A 14,909-nucleotide genomic window follows, 5' to 3' on the forward strand; every position below is an offset into this window, starting at 1 on the left:
TAACTCACTTAACAAATGATTTGCTATTGTTGTTCAGTCGCTAATTATGTTGTGTTCGCCAATAGGATGTGTTCTTAAACTGTGGAAGGTAATAATTGGTGCTCTCAAGAAACTTTCCACTTTTATTGATTCAAATGGAGACTTTGGGCTAAACACATAGGGCGCAAATGTTGGTTTATTTAAAATAGGAATACAACTGACATTAGCCCTCCCTCTTTACTTTGTGTAACTACGAATACTTCCTCCATCTGAGTCCTGAGTCATCACCAACACCACACACAATGGCAGCAACTTCATTTTGAAGATGCTGTATTTACTTGGTAAGAATAAGAATAGCCATACTACACACTTGAATCCGACTTTATCATCTGATTACATTTAACCCATGTATCAAACCTGTGTGGTGTAAGGGAGACATCGTTAATTATATCTGGTAGATAATGAATGAACAAAACCAGGTTCAGAGAGGTTAACTAACTCGCCCAAGGCCACAGCTAGTTATCGCATGTGTTGATCCCGAATAACTCTTATTAAAATTAGTGTTGCTGTAGTTCAGTTACTAAGTTGTGTCCAACTCTTTGCAACCACGTGGACTGTAGCACCCGAGGCTCCTCTGTTCTCCACTGTCTTCTGAAGTTTGCTCAGATAATGTCCATTGAGTTGGTGATTCTATCTAACCTTCTTATTCTCTGCCGCCCCCTTCTCCTTTTGTCTTCAATTTTCCCCAGCTTCAGGGTCTTTCCCAATGAGTCAGCCCTTCACATTAGGTGGCCAGAGTATTGGAGCTTCAGCTCCAGCAATGAATAGTCAAGATTGATTTCATATAGAACTGACTGGTTTGATCTCCTTGCTGTCCAAGAGACTCTTGAGTCTTTTTCAGCACCACAATTTGAAAGCATCAATTTTTTGGTGCTCAGCCTTCTTTATGGTCCAACTCTCACATCTACGTGACTACTGGAAAAATCATAGCTTTGACTTTATGGATCTTTGTTGACAAAAGCATGTATGTGCTTTTTAATACACTGTCTGGGTTTGTCATAGATTTTCTTCCAAGGAGCAGGCGTCTTCGAATTTCACGGCTGCAATCCCTATCTGTAGTGATTTTGGAGCCCCCAAAAAGAAAACCTCTTGCTGCTTCCACTTTTCCCCTTTCCACTTGCCATGGAATGATCGGACTGGAAGCCATCATCTTAGTTTTTTGGATGTTGAGTTTCAAGTCAGCTTTTTCTCTCTCCTCTTTCACCTTCATCAGGAGTCTCTTTAGTTCCTCTTCACTTTCTGCCATTAGAGTGGCATAATCTGCATATCTGAGGTTGTTGATATTTCCCCCAGCAATCTTGATTCCAGTTTGTGATTCATCCAGCCTGGCATTTCACATAATGTATTCTGCATATAAATTAAATAAACAGGATGACAATATACAACCCTGTCACACTTCTTTCCCAATTTGGAACCAGTCAGTTGTTCCATGTCCAGTTCTAACTGTTGCTTCTTGACTTTGCAAATGATTAGTGAACTAAATTAAAGGCCAGTTGGAGAATGGAGATTGCAGCCCTTGCCAGCCCTTCCCGCTCATCCCCCCCATCCTGCCCACAAAGACGGCTGACACCAAGCCTCATGGCTTTTCTTTATCAATCTTACAGAGCCAGCCAAGAAGGCAACCTTAAATCCTGTAGTCAAGTTCTGCCATCTTTTCAATTTTATGGAAATGGACTTGCACCAAAGTCTTCTTTCGAGTTCAGCTTCTTTTGTTCACTGTGATGGTTTTGAGAGTAAGTCATGTTTTTCCTGTAGTTTAGTCCATTCACTCTTTGGGCTGTGAATGGCTTCAGAGACTGCACTGCGATGTGTGCATCCATGCTTCTATTAGTTGATGTGGGGGTTGTTTCCAGATAGAGACTGTTGGATGAATCACCCTTTCTGTCCTAGAGCCCAGTTTTCTGTCGGTGTCCTAGGGAGATCTCTGATTTTTACCACCAATAAACAACTTGAAAATGGGGGAATCTAGAGAAATCCTGGTCCTTAGGAGGAACTCAACCCTGAACCTCTTAGGAAATGGAAATTCAGATTCATTTCACTTTCTGGGCCAAGCAAACAACACAGACTTCTTGAGGATGTAGAGTCTGAAAGGAAGGGGAAGAGGCCACAGAGGACAGGGCTTCAGACTTCCGGAAGGACTGAGAAGGAGGGTTCTGTCTAGAGTAACCTGAAAATTGTTTGGGCCTTCCCTGGTGGCTCAGCAGTAAAGAATCTTCCTGCCAGTGCAGAAGGTGCAAGAGATGTGAGTTCATTCCCTGGGTTAGGAGGATCCCCTGGAGAAGGAAATGGCAACCCACTCCAGTATTCTTCCTGGGAAATCCCATGGACAGAGGAGTCTGGCGGGCTATGTTCAGTCCGTGGGGTCACAAAGAATCAGACACAACTGAGCAACTGAACACAGACAGAAATTATTTAATTCAGTCTTTTGTGCAGAAACCTTTCCAAATGTCTGAGTCTCCTGGCCTTCTTGTCTTCCCAAGGCACCTAGGTGGGCATGGAAACCTCTCCATCCCCATCCAAAGGAGCAGCCGGTCACACCTGTCTGGACACTGGAGTCCGCTGTCTGCACCTGAAGGCAACGGGGGCCAGAGGGTGGGGACTGGGCAGGATGGAGCTTCTCCCCCAGCAGCCTCCGCATAACAAGTGATGCACAGAACAAACCGCCTCGTGAGTTTCCTGCAGTGATGTTCAATCTGAGGGCTCGGAGAAGACTTTAATGATCAGGCCTGGAGTTGTAAACTAGAGCCTTTCAGCAAGACCCACTGGCTAGCGTGGGTTTGGTTGGGAGAGCCCAAATAAATTCAGTCCTGTCCTTGTGGCCTGTGTTAGCCACGGTCAAGCATTGCAGATGGCTTTTAGGGCTGGAAGAAAACACATACACACACGCAGATAAACTTGACACTTCACCACATGACTTACTTCTTCACGCCAAGTGTCAGGAACATCCCTCCGGGCGGGGGCTGGGGGACGGGTACAGACAGCTCAAACTCGTAACCCAAGGAACAAATACAACATAGTTTTTTAACCAGTCCCTCGTTAATGTACATACAGGCTATTTCCAGTTCAATTTTTTTGCAAACAGTGATGCAACAGTCACCCTTGTGCATACATTCTCACATACTGAAGTTTCTACCGCATGTCAGAGCACATCACTCACCTCCTCCTCCTGGCCCCTTCCTCTGGCCATGCTGCCTTCTCTGAGTCTACCCTGGATCACCTTCCCTGTGCCCATCAGCACTAGTTACACCTGCCCGATTGCAAGGCCTCGACCTTGCCAAGCCTCATCCTGCCTTGAGGCCTCTGTGTTAACTATTCCCTCTCCTGGAAGGCTCTTCCTTGATAATCAGTGACTTCTTCCTTGCCATTCAGAGCTCAGGTAAAATGTCACCTCCTCTGAGAAGCCCTCCTGCTTATTCAAGCTTAAGTAGCCACCCTCACTCTCTTGTATTATACTAATTCTTTGTACAGCTCTCTGAGTGTTGAATTGTGTCCTTTAACAACTTGTTGAAACTAACACAGCATTGTAAATCAACTACACTCCAATAAAGTTAAAAGTAAAAAAAAAATAAATAAAAGGATATACTTAACTGACCGTTGAATAATGAAGGGGCTGGAGGCAGGGATCCTCCATAAATTTGAAAATCTGAGTATAATTTATAGTCAGCCTTCTGTATACATGCTTCCTCCAAATCCATGATTTTATATCCTGGGTTCAGCCAACCTCAGATCACATAGTGCTGTTATAGTTACGACTGAAAATAACACATATATAAGTGGACCTGCACAGTTCAGCCCAGTGCGGTTTGAGGTCAACTCCCAGTACCTGTGAAAGTGACTATTTAGAAACAGTCTTTGTGGATGCAGTCAAGTTAAGAAAAGGTCAGACTGGACTCAGAAGAAGCCTAATTCAATTACTGGTCTCCATATAAGAAGAGGTCAGTGGACCAAGAGATGGGGAGAGGAGCAGGCTTTGTGACAGCAGAGATAGGAGTGCTGCATCTACAAACCAGAGGCCAGCAAGGACGCTGGCAGCCACCAGGAGTGAGAAGAGAGGCAAGATTCTCCCTCGGAGCCTCTGTAAGGACTCAGCCCTCAGTTCTGGACTTCTGGTCTCCAGAATTGTAGGGGGATATTTCCCAGTTGTTTTAAGCCACCCAGTTCACAGAAATCTGCTATGGTATCCCTAGGACATCAGTGCACAGCCCTAACCCCAACCCAGTACATTTCTATTTCTTGCTGTGTTTGTGTGTGGTCTGCATCTTCCACGAGAATATCAGCCCTGTGAGAGCAAGGCCTTCTCTCTCCTGATCGTGGCTACACCTTCAATGCCTGACACACTGCAGTCTGGGGATGGAGTGACAGTGGGTTACGTCTGAAAGAAACAAATTCCTAGAGGTGCGGACTCAAATGTAAGTGCATGTTAATTTCAACAGACTATCAGGTTACTTTCCCCCAAACATGTCCTCCTAGCAGGGCGTGTGGGTGCTCATTTCTCACATCCTAATTGGCTCTGGACAGTGTTACTCTTTTTAATATTTGCCATCTGGAGGGTGTACAAGGAATCTCATTGCTGTTCTTTCCATTTTCCTATCGAGAAGGATGATGAAATTTTCATAGATTTATGGGCTGTTGCTATTTTCCTATGAATTGTTTATTCATATCTTTGTTCATTTTTCATTGATATGTGTGGTAGATATAATAAAGATCCCCTCTCAAAATCATCTGTGTCCTAATCCCCAGGACTCGTGAATATATTAGTTTACATAGTAGAGGGGAATGAAGGTTGCTGGTGGAATTAAGGTTGCTAGTCAGCTGACACTGAAAATGGGGGAAGATCACCCTGGATCATCTTGGTGGGTCCAATGTCATCACAAGGGTCCTTAAAAGTTGAGACTGGAGGCCGTGATCCAGCGGTGGCACTAGTGGTAAGGAACCCACCTGTCAATGCAGGAGATGTAACAGATGTGGGTTCGATCCCTGGGTCAGGAAGATCACCTGGAGGAGGGCTTGGCGATCACTCCAGTGTTCCTGCCTGGAGAATCCCATGGACAGAGGAGCCTGGCAGGCTACAGTCCACGGGGTCGCACAGAGTCTGACATGACTGAAGTGACTTAGCACAGTATAGCACGTAATCAGCTCACACTAAGATGGGAGACCACCCTGGATCATCTGGGTGGGCCCAGTGTCATCACGAGGGGCCTTAAAAGTTGAAACTGGAGGCAGAATAGAGAGACCCAGAGACATGGCAGCATGTGGGCTCAGCCTGACATTGATGGCTTTGAAGATGGAGGAAGACACTAAAGGCCAGGGAATCCAGGCCACCTCTGCAAGCTAGAAAGACAAGGAAATAGATTTTCCCTAGAGCCTTTAGAAGGAGGTCAGACGTGCTAACACTTTGATTTTAGCCCAGTGAGATTCCTTTCAGACTTCTGACTTTCAGAACTACAAGATAATAAATTTGTGCTATTTTAAGCCACTGTTTGTGATCATTTGTTAGAGCAGCAATAAGAAATTAGTGCACCATGCAACAAAATCAAATGTTGGAGAGTGTGGAGAAAAGAGAACCCTCCTTCCACATTGTTGATGGGAATGTTAATTGGTCCAGCCACTATGGAGAACAGTATGGAGGTTCCTCAAAAAACTAAAAATAGAATTGCCATAGGATCCAGCAATCCCACTCCTGGGCATAGATCTGGAGAAAACTCTAATTCAAAGATATATGCACCCGTAAGTTCATAGCAGCACTAGTCACAATAGCCAAGATGTAGAAACAACCTAAATGGCCATCAACAGATGAATGAATAAAGAAGATGTAATACTCAGTTCAGTTCAGTCGCTCAGTCGAGTCTGACTCTGCGACCCCATGAATCGCAGCACGCCAAGCCTCCCTGTCCGTCACCAAATCCTGGAGTCTACACAAACCCATGTCCATCGAGTCGGTGATGCCATCCAGCCATCTCATCCTCTGTCGTCCCCTTCTCCTCCTGCCCCCAATCCTTCCCAGCATTAGGGTCTTTTCCATTGAGTCAATCCTTCGCATGAGGTGGCCAAAGTATTGGAGTTTCAGCTTCAACATCAGTCCTTCTAGTGAACACTCATATATAAAAAAGAAAGAAATAATGCCATTTGCAGCAACATAGAAGCACCTAGTGTGAAGAAAGTCAGACAGAAAAAGATAAATATCATATGATATTGCTTATATGTGGACTTTAAAAAGATGACACAAATGAACTTATCTATAAAACAGAAACACACTTCACAGACATAGAGAACAGACTATTGGTTGCCAGGGGGGAAAGGGAGGGATGGATTGGGAGTTTGGGATTAGCAGATGCAAACTATTATATATAGAACGGATAAACAACAAGGTCCTACTGTATTGCACAGGGAACTATATTAAATACCCTGAGATAAACCATAATGGAAAATAACATTAAAAAGAATATATATATATATATATATATATATGTATAACTAAATCACTTTGCTGTAGAGCAGAAATTGACTCAACACCGTAAATCAACTATAATAAAAATCTTTTTTTAATTAGTGCACCATGTTTGAATTTTCTTATCAATTCATGGAAACCTGATGTAGGTTATGGATACAAATGTTTTATTTTCTTGCCTCTGTGCTACCCTCACTGTCTGGTAATGGAATTATTGGCTTATAACTTACCTCCTTCCTCATTGAGCCTCAAGGACAGGATCCATATTTTATCTTGGTATTTCCAGCAAAACAGAACTTGGCAGGTGCACCAAAAATGTGGAATAAATGAAAACACTGGTGAACTAGTCACATTCAGTCATCCCTGCATCTAACTCATCCCTGTGGGCCACAAACTGAACCCACGGATAATGGGGAGACCCGGGTATTGTCCCATTTCCTGGCTGTTTCCCAGGTTTAGCTCAGAGATGAAGTTGATCATCGGTTCCCCAGATGATGGGGTCCTGGCCTGTCACTCACTTCCTGGGCGGGCTTAGGGTATGTAGCAGGCTGGGGAGGGGACCTTTGCACTCAACCAGATTCAGGGACTGCAGAGCTGGCATGGCTTTGGGAAGTAGACTTGGATGGGATGGGGAGGATTCCCGAATCCCTGAGGATTCCTGTGTGTCATGGACTGCAGCAAGACATTCTCCCATGAGGATGAGGACGGGGTCCCTGTTACTCTGTCATGTGGCTCACTAGAACTGGAGTGGCCCCAAGTCTGGGATACAGCAGAGGGGACGGAATACTGCTTCCAGGATTAGATTATAACACTGTCTTCGGCTCTCCAGCCGGCTGGATCACTCACGCTGTGGGAAGCCACGTCACCAGCAGCCCCATGGAGCAATCTTTGTGGCAAGAGACGGCAGCCATGTGCCAACAATCACATGAGTGGGCTTGGAAGCAAGTTTTTCAGCTCCTGCTGAGCCTTGAGCTGCTTGCAACTCTGTCCCACAGCTGGACACAACCTCTCAAGAGCTCAGAGCCAGAACCGCTCAGCTAAGCTACTCCTGGATTCCTGACCTCCAGAAATTGTGAAATAATAATGTGTCTTATTTAAGGCCATTAAGTTTTGAAGTGACTTGTTATGAGACAATAGTAACAAATAGTGGTGGGAATCCTTTTTCTTCACAGTTCTGAAAGATTTGCTCTGAGATTAAAGTTCTAGTTTTCTGTTGGGAGACCTTCTCTTTTTTTCACATGTCCTGACATTGCACGGTGGTTTGGGTCTATATTTTCCATTGGGCTGGGCCCCTGGTGGGCCATTTCAATATGAAAATTCATGTCTTTTGGTGCTGGGGAATTTTCTGGAATTATTTCCATTGACAATTTCCTTCTTAACACTTTTTCTGTTCTCTGTTCCTGAACTTCCTTTTATTCATATTTTGAACCCTGGGGATTCATCTTTAATTTTCTGACTTACTATACCCCTTTTCTCAATTTTCCATTTCTGTGGCTTTCTTCCTTTGCTTTCTGGGTAATTTCTTTATCTTTTAATAAATCTTCTTCTTTTATTTTTTATTGTGTTCTCTTTTTTTTTGTTCCTTAGTTTTTAACTGAGTGTTCCCTTTTCATAGCATCTGGTTCTTATGTTAGATACTGTATCTTTTCTTTCACTCTAAAAATATCAATACTAGAGCTATGCAAAATTTTTTGTTTGTTCTGTTAAATTTTCTTCTCTCTGCATAGTCTCTTGGATTCTTAGTCCTTTCCTTCCGTGAGGTCATTGCTGAGTCAGTGTCTACACCGAGAGTTAGTAGAGAGGTCTCCTGGGGGAGGAGAACCCAGCAGAGCTTTGGCCAACCACGTGGACGAGCCTGAATGACCTTCCTGGCTTGATGCTTGAGGACTGGGTCACGAAGTCTTGCTCACCGTCTGGAATCTGGGCTGGGAAGACTCAGTAAAGTGGGAGTTCCAACAGTTGGGGCTCTTCGGGTCGTCATCTCTCTGTACTCCCCAGCACAGCAGTTTCCGGGGAAGCAGAGCTCTGACACGTTGTCTCAGGGCTCCCACAGCCCCAGTCCAAGCGGAAGAACGGGGCAGGGCGGCAGCTGCATCACTTCTCACAGCCTAACCTCGGAGGTCACACGATTTCTCTCCGTGAAGCAGGAGTCAAAGCCCACGCAGGTTTAAGCGAAGGAGAACAGCCCCCGCCTCTTGAAAGGAGAGTGTCAGAGTTCTCATAGAGCATGTAGGGCAGGAAATACTGTGCTGGCCGTTTTTGATACACATTATCCTAGTATTTGGGAATTCCCAAGTGGCGCTAGTGATGAACTCGCCTGCTAATGCAGGAGATGTAAGAGATGCAGGTTTGATCCCTGGGTGGGGAAGATGCCCTGGAGGAGGGCATGGCATCCCACTCCAGTACTCTTGCCTGGAGAATCCCATGGACAGAGAAGCTTGGAGGGCTACAGTCCAGGGGGGTCACAAAAAGTCAGACACAACTAAGGACTGACTTAGCATGCACGCACGCACATCCTAGTATTTAAGCAGACCACGGCCTCAGAAAGCCTGTATTCGTTCCCTATTGCTGCCACCACAAGTTTGGTGCTTTGAAAACCACAAATTTATGATTTTACAGTTCTGGAGGCCAAACTCCCAAATGGGTCAGAGGTCCAGCTGGCCGAATCAAGGCCATACTTCCTCCGGAGGCTTTGAGGAGATCCCATCTCCTCGCCTTCTCCTGCTTCCCTTGGTTGATGGCCCCTTCCTCCACCTCCACAGCACATCTCCGCTTCCACTGTTGCATCCTCTCAGACTCTGACCCCCTCGCCTCTCTCTCATAAGGACCCTTGGGTGACACTGGGTCCAACTTGATAACTGAGTACACTCTTCCCATCTGCAAAGTCCCTTTGGCCATGAAAGGTTCCATTTTTACAGAATCCAGGGACTATGAGGTGGACGTCTTCAGAGGGGACATAATTCTGTCCCTGGACTGACTTATATAGAGCTGCTTGCATGTGTCTTTCTTGGGTGGCAGACTCCTGAGGGGTTGATCCAGTGGACCTAAGAAAGCTTTGCCCTTATCCCTGGGGTGTCTCCCCTTAAGCCAGAAGCATTCTTTACCACATACAGACCACTCCCAGGTTTGTAGAAGCTCAGGACTGGAGTCAGCTCTGATACCTTCTTGCCTGGTCATCAACCTTCTCTCTGCTCCTGGAATTCTGAGCAAATACACAGCTCCATGATCTCTCACAAGCCTGGCCCAATCCCAAGAATATATCTGGCACCGTGACACAGAGCCCCTTTCCATGTCTGGTGAGTCTTTGGGTAAAATGGACCCTCTCAAGCTGGGAGAAATAGATGATCAAAGCCAAGTCACATTTATATTTAAATTCAGCTCTGTAAATAGGCTCCTGATGGGCAGGTCAGGGAGGGGACAATGTGAGGGAGCTGACTAGCAGAGGCTCGCAGGAGGAGGGCTCCTCAGCCCCCAAGCAGGGCGCCCCACTCAGACTGGGCCACCCTCGTGCTTCAGACCCCTCTAGACTCGGACATTCCCGCCTCTCTTGCGCTGATCACCACTGTCCACCCTTCCACTCCCTCCCGCCTTCTGAGTTGCTTCTTTCCATGTGTCAAAGACACTCATTTCATCTTTCTCTTCTATAATGAGAAATTTCAAAACTACAGACAGTGTAGAGAGCGAAATAGCACACATCCATTTGCCACCTGCTCAGTGGTGATAATTTTAACAAAGTTTGCTTCCAGTTTTTTTCCTTAAGGCATGAAACACTATAGGTATCATTGAAGTCCCTTGTGTGACCCTTCTGAGTTCTTTTGTCCCCCCTAAACTGAGTCCTTCCATTCTTAGAGGAAACCACTCTCTTGACTTGGATGTGTCCAAAAAGTATGTCCATATTCTTTCCACATAAGTGTGCCTTCATAAACAACAGATTACAGACATGATCCACTGCTATCTACAAATTCAATGTAACCTCTATCAAAATGTCAGCAGCTTTTTTTCACAGAAACGGAAAAGCTGATCTTCAGATTTATATGGAATTGCAAGGGAACTTGCATAGTTAAAATAATCTTGTCAAAGAAGAATAAGGTAGGGGGAAGGGTCTCATACTTCCTGGTTTCAAAACTTACTGCAAAACTCTAGTAATTAAAACAGTGTGGCAAAAGCATAGGCCATACAGACCAATGGAGTAGAATAGACAGCCCAGAACTAAACCCTCCCATATGTGGCCCACTGACTTTTGACAAGGATGCCAAGGTCGTTCGATGGAGGAAAGAACAATCTTTTTAGCAAACGGTACTGGGAAAACTGGATACATATCTATGTGCAAAAACTTTGGGCCCCTTACCTAACACCATACACAAAAACTAATTTCATACAGAAGAGAGATCTAAACATAGGGTTAAAACTTTATATTTCCTGTAAGAAAACAGGATAAGACCTCAACATTGAATTTTGCAACAATCTCAATGGACGTGACACCAAAAATACAGGTAATAAAAGGAAAAACAGATTGGATTCTTCAAAATTTAGTCTGTTTTCCAGGGAAAGAAAAATATTATATGATATTCCTTATACGTGGAATCTTTAAAAATGATAAGATGAACTTTATTTCCAAAGCAGAAATAGACTCACAGACATAGAAAATAAACTTGTGGTTACCAAAGGGGAAAGAGTGGGAGGGATACATTAAGAGTTGGCGGTGACAGCCTCGAGGCGTGGGATGTGGTGGGAGGTGAAGGGAGGTTGAAGAGGGAGGGGACGTGTGTAAACCTGCGGCTGATTCATGCCGACATATGGCAGAGACAAACTCGATGTTATAAAGCAATTACCCCTCAATTAAAAATAAATAAATTTTAAAAACAGACTGATATCTTGACTTAGCTCTAACATTAATCTACAACAATGGTTACAATAAAATGAGATCCCAAAAGAAAATTAGGAGTTGGGATGAAAATATACACACAGCTATATGCAAAATAGAGACAATAGGGACCTAACATATAGCACAGGAAACTATGCTCAATATCTTGTAATAACCTATAATGGAAAAGAATCTTAAAAAGAATATCTATATTTATATATGTGTATATGTATATATATATAAAAGAAAGAGTAAATCAACTATATTTCAATACAAATTTTGATTTAAAAAAAATTTTAAGAATATAGAGCTAAAGAAGGAGGATATGAAAAGATGCATTACTCAGATATGAAGATTCCTGGGGGGCGCCTAAAACTTCCCAAGCAGGCCCAGAAATGGCTTAAGGGAGCAAGGAAAGGAGACTGGCTTGGGTCATTGGAGGATGGGGCTGGGGTAAATGTTCCAGGGCACAGACCCCGGCTTGCAGGACTTGAACTTCCTGATGAGGCAAAGGCAGGCAGCGCTCAGGCTTTCTGATGAGCTTGGCAGATCTGAGACAGGAAGGAAGAGGGAACGGTGGAGTTTGAAAGGTGTCAACAGTCCAATATCAAAAACAGAGCCAGACGCGGTTGTAATCTGCGCTATGGAATAAATACTTGAGTCCTCTCAAAACTTACACCCTAAAGCCCTAAGGCTCAATGTATTTGGAGGTGGGAGCTTCGGGAGGTAATTCTGTTTAGATGAGTCCGTGAAGGTGGTGCCCCCGGGATGGGATTAGTGCCTTTATAAGGAGAGGCGGAGACACAGAGCACCCATTCTCCACCAGGTGAGGGAACAGAGAGAAGTGACCATCCGCAAACCAGGAAGGAAATCCTCACTGGGAACAAAAGTTTGATCTTGGACTCCCAACCTTCAGAACTGTGAGAAATAAACGTCTACGGTCTAGGCCCCACGCACCTAGTCTGTGGTATTTTGTGAAGACAGCATGAGCTGACCGAGACACTGTAAGTCTGATGCTATTGTATTTTTTCTCAAGTCTATAGGTCTCATGTTTTCCACCTATTCACGTGTAATTTTTATTTTTACTTATTTATTTTTTGGCTGCATGGCTTGTGGGATCTTAGTTCCCCAGCCAGGGATTGAACCCATGCCCCCTAAGAGTGAAAACACAGAGTCCTCAACACTGGGCCATCAGAAAAGTCCCTGTCTTATAATTTTTAAACTGACTTTGAGATGTGATATATAAAAAAATCATAGAATTTAAAGACATTATTCTTCCCCAGAAAGTATTTCCTCCTCTGTTAGGCAGATAAGGTGAGGGGATCATCGCCTCAGTCCAACCAGAAATTGAGTTGGGTTGGACCAGATTCCAGAATTGGTCAGTGTGCCTCTGGCCTCAGACATCCCCAGAGTAAGACGTGTCCTGCATTTCTGGCCAGTCCTTCTTCTAGCAGCTGCCTTCTCAGGCATGGTCTCCCTACATTTTTGACTCTAAAACTGGCCAGTCTTTGTCTCCTTGGCCTCAGAAGTTCTGCTTCTCTGAGATTTTAAGCTTAGCTCTTTCACCCCCACCTTCACATGCAAGCAAAATATCTGGCAAAAGTCTTGAGGAGGAAAGTTATCATGTTTCCTTTTTATTGAAGTGTAGTTGGTTTACAAAGTTGTGCTAATTCCTGCTGTCCAGCACAGTGATCTACTTATACACATACATACATTCTTTTCTATATTCTTTTCCATTGTAGTTTACCTTAGGATATTGAATATAGTTCCCTGTGCTATACAGTAGGTCCTTATTGCTTATTCATTCCCTGCGTGACAGTTTGCATCTGCTAATCAGACACTCCCAGTCCATCTCTCCTCCAATCCCCGTTCTCTTGGCAACCACAGGTCTGTTCTCTGTGTCTGTGAGTCTATTTCTGTTTTGTAGATAGGTTCATTTGTATTATATTTTAGATTCCACATGTAAGCAATATCATGAGGTATTTGTCTTTGTCTGACTTACTTCGTTTAGTATGACAATCTCTAGGTCTATCCATGTTCCTGCAGATGGCTCTATTTTGTTCTTTTTTATGGCTGAGTAGTATTCCTCTGTGTTTATGTACCACATCTTCTTCATGCATTCATCTGTTGATGAACATTTACGTTTCTTCCATGTCTTGGCTACTGTGAACAGTGCTGCTATGACATGTTCTTGATGGCCTTTTCCTCTGGCTGTATTTGGCCTCCCAGGGACTGAAAAACAATGTCTTGATGCCCAGCATCCTACACTACCCTACCACATAGTGTCCCATTGGGAAACCGTAGATCATTGCTATTCTCTGGTCATTCAGACTCATCCACGTGGCTGACCCAAGTCCTGCCAGATTCTCCTCCCATTAGTAGACCTCTCTGCCCAAAACTCAGGCTGAATACTGACTCAGCAATGGCCTCACAGAAGGAAAGGACTAGGAATCCCAGCTCACCTGGAAAGAAGTTTTCCATCTCTGGAATTTTAGTTTCATCCTCACTTCTTCTCTTCCACAGAGTTCCAATGCCCATAAAATATGATTTCTGTAATTTATCCAGTTTTTCCCAGTTGGTGCAGCATGAGAAAATGTTGGCTGCTGCCTACCACATTCTATCCCAACGTATTAGAACCTCTCTGGCTGTTTCATTTTTACTGCTACCTATCGCAGGATTATCCCCCTTATGTAGGGGGTAGAGAAATGTGAAAATATGGTCAAGACAAGAGTGGTGTATGTTATAGCTAGTTGAACAACTCCAGTGGAATTTCCAAATATTTTTCTTTCTCACTCATACCAGGGAATTAATGCCTTCCTCCCATAAAAGATTTGAATTGTAAGACTCTCAAGGCTCAAGCAATGCTTAACCCAACAAAATAACTGTCCGTGGCAGTGATTCATCCATCTGCAGTGAGTTGAAGAATAAAAGAAAGTTTGGGCATGTGATCTTCTTGTCATCCTTAAATCTTTCTTGCTTGGCAACTGCTCTCCATCTACTCCTCGGGCTGGCTTAGGATCTGAAGAAACAGTAGAATAACTGAAATAGAGTGAGTTTGGAGTCAGGCAGCCTTGCTTTTAAATCCCTGTGCTACCTTAAGGAAATGACACAACCTCTCTTAAGTTCTGGTTTCTTCCTCCATAAATTAAGACAAGCAATACCCACCTCCTAGGGTTGTTGTAAGAATTGTGTGAGGTCTGGAGCACCCCTCCACACACAGGGAACATCTATACATTGTCCTCCTCAGGCCTCACCTGCCCTCAGCTTATTCTTCTGCAAAATTAAGATGTGCCAACCATATAGTCATATCCAACTCTTAGGAACCCATGGACTATAGCCTGCCAGGCTCCTCTGTGCTTGGCATTCTCCAGGCCAGAATACTGGAATGGGTAGCCATTCCCTTCTCCAGGGGATCTTCCCGACCCAGGGATCGAATCCAGGTCCCCCGCACTGCAGGCGGATTCTTTACCGTCTGAACCATCTGGTCTTTCAACGTAAAGTGTTAGTTGCTCCATCATCCGGCTTCCCCGGTAGCTCAGTTGGTAAAGAATTTGCCTG

The sequence above is a fragment of the Cervus elaphus genome, chromosome 33 (genome assembly GCF_910594005.1).
Source record: "Cervus elaphus chromosome 33, mCerEla1.1, whole genome shotgun sequence".
In the NCBI taxonomy this organism is placed as follows: domain Eukaryota; kingdom Metazoa; phylum Chordata; class Mammalia; order Artiodactyla; family Cervidae; genus Cervus; species Cervus elaphus.